The sequence below is a fragment of the Mesoplodon bidens genome, assembly GCF_964165515.1.
Source record: "Mesoplodon bidens genome assembly, chromosome: 3".
Classification (NCBI taxonomy): Eukaryota; Metazoa; Chordata; class Mammalia; order Artiodactyla; family Ziphiidae; genus Mesoplodon; species Mesoplodon bidens.
In genome coordinates, this window is record NC_138178.1 from 122,076,678 (window position 1) to 122,090,491 (window position 13,814).

Sequence of the window (13,814 nt, forward strand, 5' to 3'; positions counted from 1 at the left end):
GCTATGGTCTGAAAATTTGCGCCCCTCAAAATTCATGTATTGAAATCCTAACCCCCAAGCATGATAATATTTGTAGATGGGGCCTTTGGGAAGTGATTAGGTCATGAAGAAGGAGCCTTCATGAAAGGGATTAGTGACCTTATAAAAGAGATCCCACAGAGCTTCTCCTTCCACTATGTGAGGATATAAGAAGTCTACAACCTGGAAGAGAGCCCTCACTCGATCATGCTGGCTGATCTTGAACTGTCAGTCTCCAGATATATGAACAATATATTTCTGCCGTTCATAAGCCATCTAGTCTATGGTTATAGCAGCCAAAATGGACCAAGACAGTGAGTAAGTTTATTAAATATATTTGAGATGCAGGTGGTTTATTTTGTCATTCTGCATTTTATTCTAGGAATCCTTAAACTCCAAATAATATATTTTTTAAAATTTACAACATTAAATTTCAACAGGTTTAGGCAAAGGCATAATGTCATGTAACTGCAATTACGTACCATAGAGAATAGGTTAACCTCTGAAAAATCCCTATGCTCTCCCTTTTCAACTTTTCCCTTCCCACCCCCCAACCTTAGACACACTGATCTTTTGACTGCCTTGTCACACAATGAATTCTTTTACTTAGTAATATACATTTAACATTCATCAATGTCTTTGATGGCTTGATAGTCATTTTTATTGCTGAATAAAATTCCATTGTATAGATATCACACAGGTTTTCTGAAGTCCATTTACTTATTGGAGGATATAATGTTGCTTTCACTTTTTGGCAATTATGAATAAACCTGCTATAAACATTTATGGGCAGTTTTTTGTGTGGACGTAAGTTTTCAAATCAGTTTGATAAATAACTAAGTGTGTGATTGCTGGTTGATAATCTATGTTTAGCTTTGTAAGAAACAGCCAAACTCTTCCAAAGTGTCTGTAACATTTTGCATTCTCACTAATAACGAGTGAGAGTTCCAGTTGCTCCACATCCTCACCAGGATTGTTGCATTTGGGTCATTCTAATAGGTGTTTAACTAGTATCTTGATGCTTTAATTTGCAATTCCTTAATGATATTTTGTTAATAATCTATACTTATTTGCCATCTTTATATCTTCTTTGGTGAGGTATCTGTTCTGTTTACCCATTTTGAGGATTCTCTTTCTTGCTGTTTAGTTTTATGAATTCTTTCTAATTTGAATATCAGGAGCTTTATTATGTATGTGTTTTACAACTATTTTTTCCCAGTCAGTTGTTTCTTTGTATTTTCTTAACAGTGGTTTTGGGAAAGCATAAGTTTTTAATATTAATAAAGCCCTACCTATCACTTTTTTCTTTCATGGATTTTGCTTTTGGTGTTGCATCTAAAAACTCATCACCAAACCCAACATTACCTAGATTTTCGTCTAAGTTTTTTACTAGAAGTTTTATAGTTTCACATTTTACTTTAAGATCTATATTCCATTTTGAATCAATTTCTGTGAAAGATGCAGAGTTCATGTCTAGGTTACTGCTATCATTTTGTAGATTTTGTGGGACAACATTTCTTCCTATAGCTATTTTTTCTAAGAGTGATGAGACTAAACCTCATCATTTCTAAATGATTATGCTTTCATCCATCACTTTATTCATACTGGGTAGGAATATTTTGTATATGATTCTTGCAGCTACATTCATGTTTGTGACTGAATTTTAATTATCTATTTGATTATTGTATATCATCAATATTCTTGAATCATATAATTCATTGGGGAATATCCTTATTTTATTCTTATTTAAAAGATTTTGTATAGGAATTATTCTATGGCTATTTCTTTACTGTGGGCAGATATTTATCCATTGATTTAACTTATTTGATCATTAGAAGTCTTTTCAGTATTTATGTAATTATAGTCATATACTTGCTTCATAGAATGAGTAAATATTTAAGTCAGATGCCACTTTATGTTACAAATTAAAGATAAGAACTTAGGTTGTTTGGATTTCACAAAGGGTATGTGAAATTCAGACCAGTTTACATAAGTTCAGCTTGTGCTGCTTGTAGCATGTTTTCAGATGATATGGAAAAGATTCTGCCTTTTTCTAGAAAAAGGATACCCAGTGTAATAAATAATTATCATAATGCATCACAGTGAATAACATCTCCCTGTGTCCACACGTGTTTGCAATACAACAGTTGTGGACCCTCTTATGAAGAAATAATTATTCATATTCTTGAATCTGGACTGGTTGAGCCTTGCATTGACCAATATGATGTGGCAGAAGAGATGTATGAATTCCGGAACCTAGGACATGAGGCCTTGCACCTTCTGCTCTCATATTCTTGGAAACTTGAGAACTTTATGTACGAAGTCAGTATAACTTACTCGTGAGTAAGTTTTCAGTCTCATAACAATGCTGTGCCCTACACTTTCTAAAAAATCAGTCTTCATCTAATGAATCACAAATTTAGATGCTTTTACATCTTTTCCAGTTTCCTTACTCATTATAGATGTTACTTTAGCACTTTCCAAAATGGCCTCAGGCAGAGACCAACGAATATCCTCTTATTCTTTCTGGATATATCAAATTGTTGATTCACTAACACTGAGCTTACAGCCAACAGCATTATAACCATGCCCAAAGGAAACTTATCTAACACAGGTATTTTCTTCATGAGGCAAATCACATCTTTTTTGTGCTTAAGAATGTTACACAGTGCTTGCACAAATATATGAAAAATGCAGCAACCAGAGAGAGTGAAAAGGACACTTTTTTCAATATGAGCATTGAAATCAAGAAGGTAGAGTGCAGCCTTGTTCAACCTCAGCTGGGAACTTGAATGTCCAGGCACTCAAATTTTTCACAGTCCTCCACATGTCTACAAGTGACTGCAAAAGTGCCCTGAGCATTGATTTGGGGCTTACAGATAAATTTTAGCAAGTAGTCAAATTTTCAAATATGGAATCCATAAATAATGAGGATTGACTGTATATGACTTCTATATGTGGACATTTCCATATAAAAACATTTTGCAGCATAGCAAATAATTAACAGTTGCTAGATGTGAAAATTTCCAGCTAAAATTAAAAAAAAGGTGATGGTTGGCTATCTTGTTTCTATCTTATGCAGATGACTAGGGAATAGTGATGACAGGCAGGAGTGCAATGCAGTGTAAGAATTTCCAGCTCCAGGGCCATTTGAAGAAGTTTGAACCCCAACTTGGCCACCTGTTAATGGAGTAGCCTCAGGCAAGTCACAAAACATTTCTGATTCTGAATATCATTTTCTCCTTTGTAAAATAAAGAAAATAGAATCTGCTAGGATAAGTTCTTTTCAGGATTTAAAATTATCATGTATGTGAGATATATATACTTCCCCCTAGGAAGAGTAGTTCAGTATTCACTAATTTAATGTTCATGGAGACTTTATAGAACAAAACTGCCAGGAATAATGAAAACTAACTATATATATGTATGTGTGTGTGTTTGTGTAAAATATGTAATTATATATTTCATACATATATACAGTTGTGTGTCTGTGTGTTTACAGGTCACATTGACAAACTATTGCATCTATTCAATAGAACACTATTCAGTTGCAAAAAAAGGTACACACTACTGACACAGGCTCAGATACATTATGCTAAGAGAAAGTAGCCAGACACAAGAGACTATTTTAGGATTCCATTTACATGAAATGCCCAGAAAAGGTGAATTTATTGAGAATAAAAGTAGATTACTGGTGGCTGGGAACTGGGGGGAGGAGTGGGAATTAGCTGTAAAGAGTCATGAAGGAACTTATTGGAGAGAAGAAAATGCTCTAGAAATGATTTGTGGTGATGGTTATATCACTTAGTAAAGTTATTCTATTCCTCAAAAGTAGGGTTGTTCTTATCTCATCATCCTGCCTAAGACTGTTAAATGATAGGTTTGTTGGCACTGGCTAGCTAATAAAAACGGAATATAGAAAAAACAAATCAGTTCTTTGCACCGAAAAGTAAAATTTCATCTACATTTCCCTTAAAATGCCACAAAGACAGGATCAATGATACCGATATCCTACTCATTTTCTTGGAAATTTTTGTTGACCTGCAGATCAAGATGCAGGAAAATCCCCATGAATCACATCTGTTTTAATATCATCTGCACAAATTCAAAAACAGGAGTGTCATTCTGCTATTGTGCTTTTGAAAAGATCTGACGGTGTCATTAATTGCTCTTGCTATGTTTTTCTATTTCAAATTTCTCTTTCTAACATCATATTCCCTGTTCAGTAGTAATGACCTTTGTTTCCAGAAATTCATGAGATTTTCACAACATGAAATAGCTTCTAATGAAATAGCTTCTAATGAAGTCATTCCTTTTGTCCATTAATATCTTTGGGTATCCATGAGACTTCAGAAGAGGTGACTAATGCGATCTGGTGTTCTGGTCAAACTACCATTCAAAATGGCTATGCCATTTGCATTCCTACCAATGAAAACTGCAGAACTCTTGGCACATAGCAAATCCACCCAAAACTCTGTACTAAAAAAACCCTGCAATATAAAAATTTTTGAAATCTTCTGACCTCCCTCTCTTTTTTAAAGTCCTATTTTTGGTATGTTATGAGATGCAACAGAGATAATACCCTTTTTTTCATATCAAATACTCTTAGCAAGATACAGGATCTCCTAGACTAAGTAACTAATGATCAAAAACTCCTTGTAGATAAGAGTGGACATATAGCTAAATTCTGGGCAAAGTTAAGTAAGCCAAAGTGACTTCTATCAGCTCCCTACCTTAAGACATACTTTCACTTTCTTCTTCGGCCCTCCATTTGGCTACCTATAAAACTGATGCAACATCTAGTGTCATACAGCTTAGAACCATGTCTTAGGATTGGTGGAGTAGTTAGCTGTGGGTCCTTGAGAACTTCCTGAAGTAGAGATACTATTCTAACTTTGGACAGCTTGCCTCCTGGTTGATTTAGGTGGTAAAAAAAAAAAAAAAAAAAAAAAAAAACTAAATTAAACTTCTATACGGCTTATGGCACTGTGATGTATGATTTTTTGTTACTCGTAGTCAACCTCATGCTAAAATTTTAGGAATAATTGACTGTAATCATTATTTTTAGCAATAAAGGAAATAAATGTACTTTTCAAGGCTTAAGTACCAGAATTACATAAAAAATTTTAGTCCAAAGTAAATGTTAATGTAGATTGCTCATTAGAACTGGAATTTTAGGAAAATTAAAGTCATAGAGGCAATCTCTGGCATGACTAGGGAGAATACAGGTAAATAAAAGAGTGTGTTGCATAGTGATCTAAAGCACCAATTATATATAATGACAAAAACACTAAATTAAACTTTCTATGAATCATTTATTCTTAAGTAAAATGTTTAAAATTTCCAAGCATGTTGGATTATTCGTATAAAAGGTTTACAATATCTATCACATAAAAGAAAAATTTTCTATTCATCTATTTTCCTTAGCACAATGCCTGTAATACAATAAGTACTTAATCAATGTAAGTTGCTGCTATTTGCTTTACTCGGTGTTATTTTGTGTTCCTTTTTTATTAACACTAAAAGACTGGTGATATCTCAGGTCACTTCAAGCTCTAAGTATAATGGTTTGCATATTTAAAAGACCAAAATAATTATTATGAAATTTAAAAGTTCTTTCTTATTCAAGATTTTTACCTTATAATATTACTGGAGAATGTCTTAATGGAATTAAAATAAACTATTTTTTTAATTATATGATACTATTTTGTAAAATATTCTTATTTATAAAAGCAACTGAGGCTTAAGTATGAGTTTCTAGTCTAAAATCACACAAGGATTTGGTTCAGAAGTACAACTACACTTTCTAAATAGTTTAATCATAGTCAGGTCTATTTACTCCATATCACACACTGTTTCCTTACTTTCTTTTTCTTAACATATTTTGTTAATTACGTTCTAATGAATTTTCTTTTATGTCATAAGAAAATACATAACTATTAAGTCATTTTAAGGAAGAGAGTTTACAAATTACCTTTTCCCCCCTGTTTTATTCATCTTAAATCCTTAAGTTATTGTGTATAAAAAAGTGAAAAGGGGCTTCCCTGGAGGCGCAGTGGTTGAGAGTCTGCCTGCCGATGCAGGGGACACAGGTTCGTGCCCCAGTCCGGGAAGATCCCACATGCCACGAAGCGGCTAAGCCCGTGAGCCATGACCACTGGGCCTGCGCGTCCGGAGCCTGTGCTCCGCAACGGGAGAGGCCACAACAGTGAGAGGTCCGTGTACCGCAAAAAAAAAAAAAAAAAGTGAAAAGACATGTAAATATATCAGAACTCCTATAAATAAGCATCCTTACTGTATACTGCATATGGTTTGCCAGAAGGCATTGTTAAGATAAAGGGGAATAGTCAATAATAGTGGCAGTTCAAATTTTGTACCAATTTCACCTTCCATTAAAACTGTATTATTATATTTATATGATTTAGTGGAATTGTCTTGCTGTAAAGAGGCACACACTCTTTGATGGCTAGACTCTGGCTCTGGTTGTCAGCTTTAAAAACCATTCAGATGAATATGGGTTGTATAGAGACCAATATATCATGTTCTGTTTAAATCACTATTATTTCCATAGTATTTCTACTTCAAGAGTCCACTGAAGATTTGGAAAAAGGGAACCTATATAAGTTGGGAACATGTTTAAAATAGCTTAATGATTGTTGAAGTTTTCTTTCTACCCATTACCAAACCAAGTAATACAAATACCCCAAACCTAATTTCTTTTTTTTCTTTTTCTTTTTTTTTTTTTTTTTTTTGCAGTACGCGGGCCTCTCACTGTTGTGGCCTCTCCCGTTGCGGAGCACAGGCTCCGGACGCGCAGGCTCAGCGGTCATGGCTCACGGGCCCAGCCGCTCCGTGGCATGTGGGATCTTCCCAGACCGGGGCACGAACCCGCGTCCCCTGCATCGGCAGGCGGACCCTCAACCACTGCACCACCAGGGAAGGCCCCAAACCTAAGTTCTGATTGAAACACTTGAGGCTTAATCTTCTCTTTCTATATAGAGAAAAAAATGAATTGAAATTGCAAAGAAATATTCTGTTGGTACTTATTTTTATTACATACAGCTTTGGCTAGAAACTAATGTAATGTTTAGCAAGCCAGAGGGTGAGAAAATATGAAATTTCATAAAAATAAATTTTATGAAATATAAGCTATATTTGGTGAATAACCTAGAGCTACTTTGTATATTTTCACTGTGATGCTAGTATTTCTGAAATTGTCACTAGTCCAGAACTTATATGTTTATATTGAAATTCTTCCTTTAAAACTAATATAGATCTAGGCAGAGATATGATAATATTCACAGAACTTGTTGCAAATGTTTGGAACTATACATTGAAGGGATATACCATGAAGCAATCTGCATTTAAGTATTAACAATAGTGTTAAATAAAAAGCGTTTGAATTAAGAATTACAAAAAAAACCATATTTTGGAATTTTAAATACTTTTGAAACCAGAAAAAGCTCTTATATTTGCCTATTATTATACTTCTTGTATAGGGTCTACACTACTTGCATAAGAGGTTTCAGTTATGTGCTCAGCAGCCTTTAGCCAAATCTCTTTGCTCTTGGTCTGTATAGTAAACTATCAAGATATTTACTAAAGTAGCTCATAGAATTTACTAAATATTCAGTTCATTTATTAATTTACTTATTCATTTAGCAAACATTCCTTTATCCTTTATCATAAAAGTACTGGGAATTACAGAAGTAACTAATAAAAGATACTTTTATAAAACTTACTCAGCAAGAAAGATAAGAAACACATAAACAGCCAAATAAGACAAATTTATGTACTCAAAACTGTTTTGTCACAAATGACATAGAATGGTGGGAAATAATGGGCCAAGGTGGGGAGTGTGTGTGTGTGTGTGTGTGTGTGTGTGTGTGACACAGAGAGAGAGAGAGAGACAGAGACAGAGAGAGACAGAGATTTCAGCAAAGGTATCCAGGGAAATCTTCTCTGAGGAAGGATATAAGGTATGTCATGAATGCTGAGAAGAAGGAAGCCATGTGGTGATAGGTTCAAATAACATTCTTTTTTTTTTTCTCCTCCACCTTTACTGAGATATAATTGACATATAACACTGTGTGAGTTTAAGGTGTACAACAAGTTTATTTGATATACTGATATACTGCAAAATGATTATCACCATAGCATTAGCCAAGGCCTCCAGCATGTCACATAATTACCACTTCTATTTTTTTGGGCGGGGCACATTTTAGATTTACTCTCTAGTAATAGAGGAAACACAAATGCCAAACTTTTATATGAAGAAATCTTGGTGTGACTGTGGAGCAGAAAAAAGTAGAATATAAAGTAGAAAATTCCAGAATTCATACCGTGAATAATGTATAAGAATTGCATTTATTAAACTTTAAAATTTTTCTATATTTTAATTTATAGATAGATCTAGAGACTATGTAAGTATGTGTACAGGCTTACAGTAAAAATTCACATTTGTATTTACCACAGATCACGATAAAATGGAAAAAAAAACACTTTCCTAAAAGGACTGATTTATAGATTTTAATAAATTTAATGTTATTCCAATAATGTATTGCATGTACAATTATGATAGTTTTTTGAAAGGATATAATTCATGTTAAATAGATACAATAATTAACCAATAATTATTCTAATTTATTTAATATTTTTCCCAAGTTTTTTGGTATTAAGCTGGCAACTTAACCTGTAGAAACATATTAAGATAGATTGAGGAAAAGGGCAAAGGAATGTGACCCTGCCTTCCAAGCCTGAAGGCTATAATCAAAAAACTTCTCATAGATTATACCTTTTCCTATATCATATGTTTGAATGAGGTTGGAAAAAATGTTCCTAGATATTAGATATATAGGATTTTGAGGTACTATGTGGGTGTGTTAACTATATTTCAACTATCTAGGATTTAACCACAAGTTCAGATAAAGTAAGAGTAAGCCATAACATCCAAGCTTTATAGCTTGAGCTTGATGCAAATAGTTTGTTTACATAAAGCAAATAAATAGGTAGGTATCAATTTACATAGGACAACATGAAACATGTTTCCTCTAAATGAATAGACTATTTGATTATAATCACTTAACATTTCTTCATGTGGCTAGAGTTCATTCCAATGACAGTTTATACACCACAATTTTAACTTCCTAATAAACTGAATATGCTACAAAATAGTTACAACTCTGTAAATTGAGGCATATTACTTCATTAAAATATTATTTGTTATCACAGATAATGGATTTAACTTAGAACACATTTTACGTCACAGAAATACTCTTTTCTACTTCCTCTCAAATACCTGTTATAGACTCTAACTGCTTCTTAATACCTTTTAAAACAGAATTAATAAGAAACCATTTACCAAATTATATTAGTCACATTTCATTTTCTGAATTTCTCTAAAGGCTGTTGTGTCAATTTAAAATGTAGATTCCATTCACTATTAACTACCTGATGAAAGTTATGGAGAAATAATTATTCACACCATTATCATCTTAAAAGGAATAGCTCTAAAACTTAAGTCGTTAGGCATTCACGTTGATATTTCAAACAGCTTGTCTTTTAGCCTCTGTGTTTTACTTTATTAGAATTTCTAGCTTTACAAAATGCTTACGGATCAACACACTGATTTTACATCCCTATTAAGTTTTCATTCTATAGTACAAAAGAAGCCAATCTAGAATCTCATATATAAATTCAAATCCAACTTGGCAAGGCCGTAACTAAGAATATATGCTACTGGAAGATATTCTACACATTTATTGAGCTATTTCATGCTATTTTGCTAGTCATGAAGAAATCAATTGCATCACAGCTACAATACTTGACCCTAAAGGTGCAGATGATAACAAATGGCTTTAAACTAGCTATTCAAGGAATACTTACCTAGTCCTATAAAAGTCTTAATAAATACTGAATGCTTAATTGGCAGATGTTGTACGACTTCAACATTATCTTTACTTAATAGTAGTCTCATTTCATATATTTTCAGTTACTTTCCTAAGTGCAGCTAAATTAATTACAATGGTTACATTAAATTCCTTATCATTTATTGAAAATAAGAGCCTGTGTTGACTTGTAATAATTACTATCTGAGTCTAGAAAGATACAAAATAGATTCACTCAACTTGCGTTGATACATGGTAATGTTTTCTAATTAAGCAGTTGTGAAAGGGAGTCATTCTTTTTTTCAGTGAGATAGCATAAAAAAACAGTATATTACCATTGGTCCTCCATATTTTCAGGTTCCACATTTGTCCTGGAGCTAGACCCCCAGAGATACGGATGGATGACTGTATAAATATTGCTTGATACTGTAGAATAATATTTCTATTTAAAAAAAAATTCAGAATATATAAGGCTAAAATAAGAATTGACCGTAATCCTGTCTCCTAGATAATCACTGTTGAAATCTAAGAGTGGCAACTTCTAGAGCTTCACTTGCTATGTTTACAGTTTGGAGAGCATGCTTAAGATTAAGATGTTATACTAAATTTTCACTTAAATAATGAAACTAGCTCTTACACATCTTTCTATAAATGCTAAAATTATATCAGACTCACAAAATGAAATTTTCATCTTAAGATGGTTATATCATTGCAAACTTGTGCTTTTCATGACTTTTTCATGCTTTATCACATGTAAAATATATTATGCAGGAGTTTTCTACTGAATACTAACACCATGATTGTCAAAGAGGAAAAGTGAGTATTTTTCTTTTTTAAAAAACAGCATCATATCAGCAATTTCAGATGTGGTAATGTTGATAGATCCCTAATGGTAGCAAATAAGATGACATTAAACAAATAAGCTAACTAATGAAATGTCTTATTTTCCTTTTCTATAATAAGTTCTAAATCAGTGTTCAGTAACAGTCTTAAAAACAAAATAAAAAATTGTAAGGATATATATATAATGTATTATGTTGGTTAATTTTATGTGTCAATTTGGATGGACCACAGAGCCCAGATATGTGGTCAAACATTAATCTGGATGTTTCTATGAAGGTGTTTTTTAGATAAGATTAAATTTAAATTGGTGGACTTTGAGTAAAGCAGATTACCCTCCTCAGTGAGGATGAGCTTCATCCAATCAGCTGAAGGCCTTAATAAAACAAAGACTAACCTATCCTGAGCAAGAAGGAATTCTTACAGCAGACTGCGTTTGGACTCAAACTGCAACTCCTCCCTGTCAAATGTGTGTGTGTGCGCGTGTGTGTGTGTGTGCATGAAGTTATTTGAACTCTTTCCTTATCTTTTGCATGTTATTTTTAAATGAGTACTAAGTGACTTATGGGAATATGGGCACACCCTGCTGTATTGCACTTTGCTCTATTGCACTTCACAGATAATATATATATATATATATCTTTTACAAGTTGAAGGTTTGTGGCAACTCTGCATTGAGCAAGTCTATTGGTACCATTTTTCCAGCAGCATTATTTTTTAATTAAGGTATGCACATTAGACATAAAGCTAACAGACTACAGTATAGTGTAAATGTAACTTTTATTTACCCTGGGAAACCAAAAAATTCATGTGACTCACTTTATTGGAATATTCACTTTATTGCAGTGGTCTGGAACTGAACTCACAATATCTCTAAGGCATGCCTGTAGTCATAAATCCCTGAAATCTATTCTTCAAAGAAAAAACAGTAAAGAAACAAATTAATACTGTATGATCTCAATTACATAATGAATCTAAAATAGTCAAACTCACAGAACCAGAGAATAGAATGGTGGCAGCAAGGGGCAACAGGGTAGGGGGAATGGGGAGATATTGGTTAACGAGTACAAACTTTTAGGCATAAGATGAAAATATCTGGGGATCTAATGTACATCATGTTGGCTACAATTAATAATACTGTATTGTATAATTGAAATTTATTATTATTAGATCTTAAGTGTTCTTACCAGAAAACAAAGGTAACTATATGAGGTGATGAACATGCTAATTAATTAACTTGATTACAGTAATCATTGCACAGTGTATGTGTATATATGTGTACATATACATATATATATAATCTTCATATTGTACACTAAATATATATACAATTTTTTTTGTCAATTATGTCTCAATAAAGCTGGAAAAGAAACTGTAAATGTTGTTAAAATCTATTAATTTACTTAGAGGTTACCCTCTGTACTGCTTTAGTTTCTATCCCAGAGTTTTTTTCAAAGAATTAAGATAGCACTCAAAAGCCTTTATATGAGAGTAATTCACTTTGGGGAAGGAATCACGAGAAAAATACAGTTTAATACTTAGCAATTACTGTTTTTCATCACCTGTCTCATACATTAATTCATTGATCTTTTTCCCTGAAGAAGAAAGGTACCATGAGAGGACGAATTGTGTCTTATATACTAATTGACTCCCTACCACTTTGAATGGGGAATACCTAGTCGATTATAGGCACTTAGAAATTATTTACGTGAACCAGTTTTTAATTTTGTTTAAGAAAATTCATAGAAATAATAGGTATTGCATATAATATGCAGTTTCCTTAAATAAAACAATCTAATTCACTTACACAAAAGGTTGTTAAAAACTTACTTAAATCTTGTTATTATGTTTCACTGAACCAAGACCAAACTGATCATCATTTCTGCCCCATTACCCTGATTATGTAATGAAAATTGGGAAGACAATTTAAAGAAAAACACCTAATTTGTTGTCATACTAAATTAAACTAAGTACATTCTTAAGGCAATAAATTACCATCTGTTCACTCTTTCTAAGGACTACAGTATGAGATTAAGACAATTTCAATGGGAAAAGGATGTAATGAATAATTACAGACTGTGAATTATGCAGTTTACAATGCATTGCTTATTTAAATATTTAAACTCTCATCAGTTTCACCAGCTATAAAGGGTCAGACTTAAATGCCAACCTCCAGTTTTTTTTTTTTTTTTTTAACAGGTATATGTTTTCTCCTAGTTTATGGCTTTTTCTCTCATTTTCTTAACAGCTTTCGCAAAGCAGAAGTTTTTAACTTTGATAAAGCCCAGTGTATCATTTTTTGTTATTTTTGTCACTTTTCACCAATAAATATGATCATAAATATAGATAAATTTTATAGATGACCATTATCAGGATGAAGTATTCCCTTGATATTCCTAAACTGCCCTTAAAAAATCAAAAATAGTGATTGAATATTGTCAAATGCTCTATAAATCTATTAAATATTATCATATTAATTTTTGTTAGTGTTTAATGTGATGCATCTCAGTGATCAATTTTTGAATGTTGAACATGTCTTACAATCCCAAAATAAGTCCTACTTTTCTTGATTACTCTCCATTACCATTCTGGGGTTCTAATTACACAAGTATCATTTGATATTATCCCACAGCTTTGCTAAAAGGTCCTGTCAATGAATAACCTTAGCAGTATCATAAAAGTTTATTGTATACACACCAAAAAGACAGAACTAGGAACACTTCAAACCAAAACATGGAGTGAGTTTAGGCTTTTGTTGTAAAGCAGCTTACACAGTGAGAAAGCAATGACTTTATTCTTCTCAGTAGTTGTTTATAATGTTAGAATTTTCTTAAATGATAGAGAATTGGTTAGTGGTTACCTCATATCAATTTGGGGGAAACATTTCAAGTTTTGCTTATCAATTCCAGAAGCATAAACAAGAAATGACTCAAGGTCAAATTAGTCCTGCCAAATAAGCTAAATTAAGTTTTGTGTGTATGACTAAACTGATATTGTCTGTTTAGGGAATTTTCAGAGTTGCTTTCCATTTGTCTTTTATTTTAACAGATCTTAGATGATTGTTCTGTT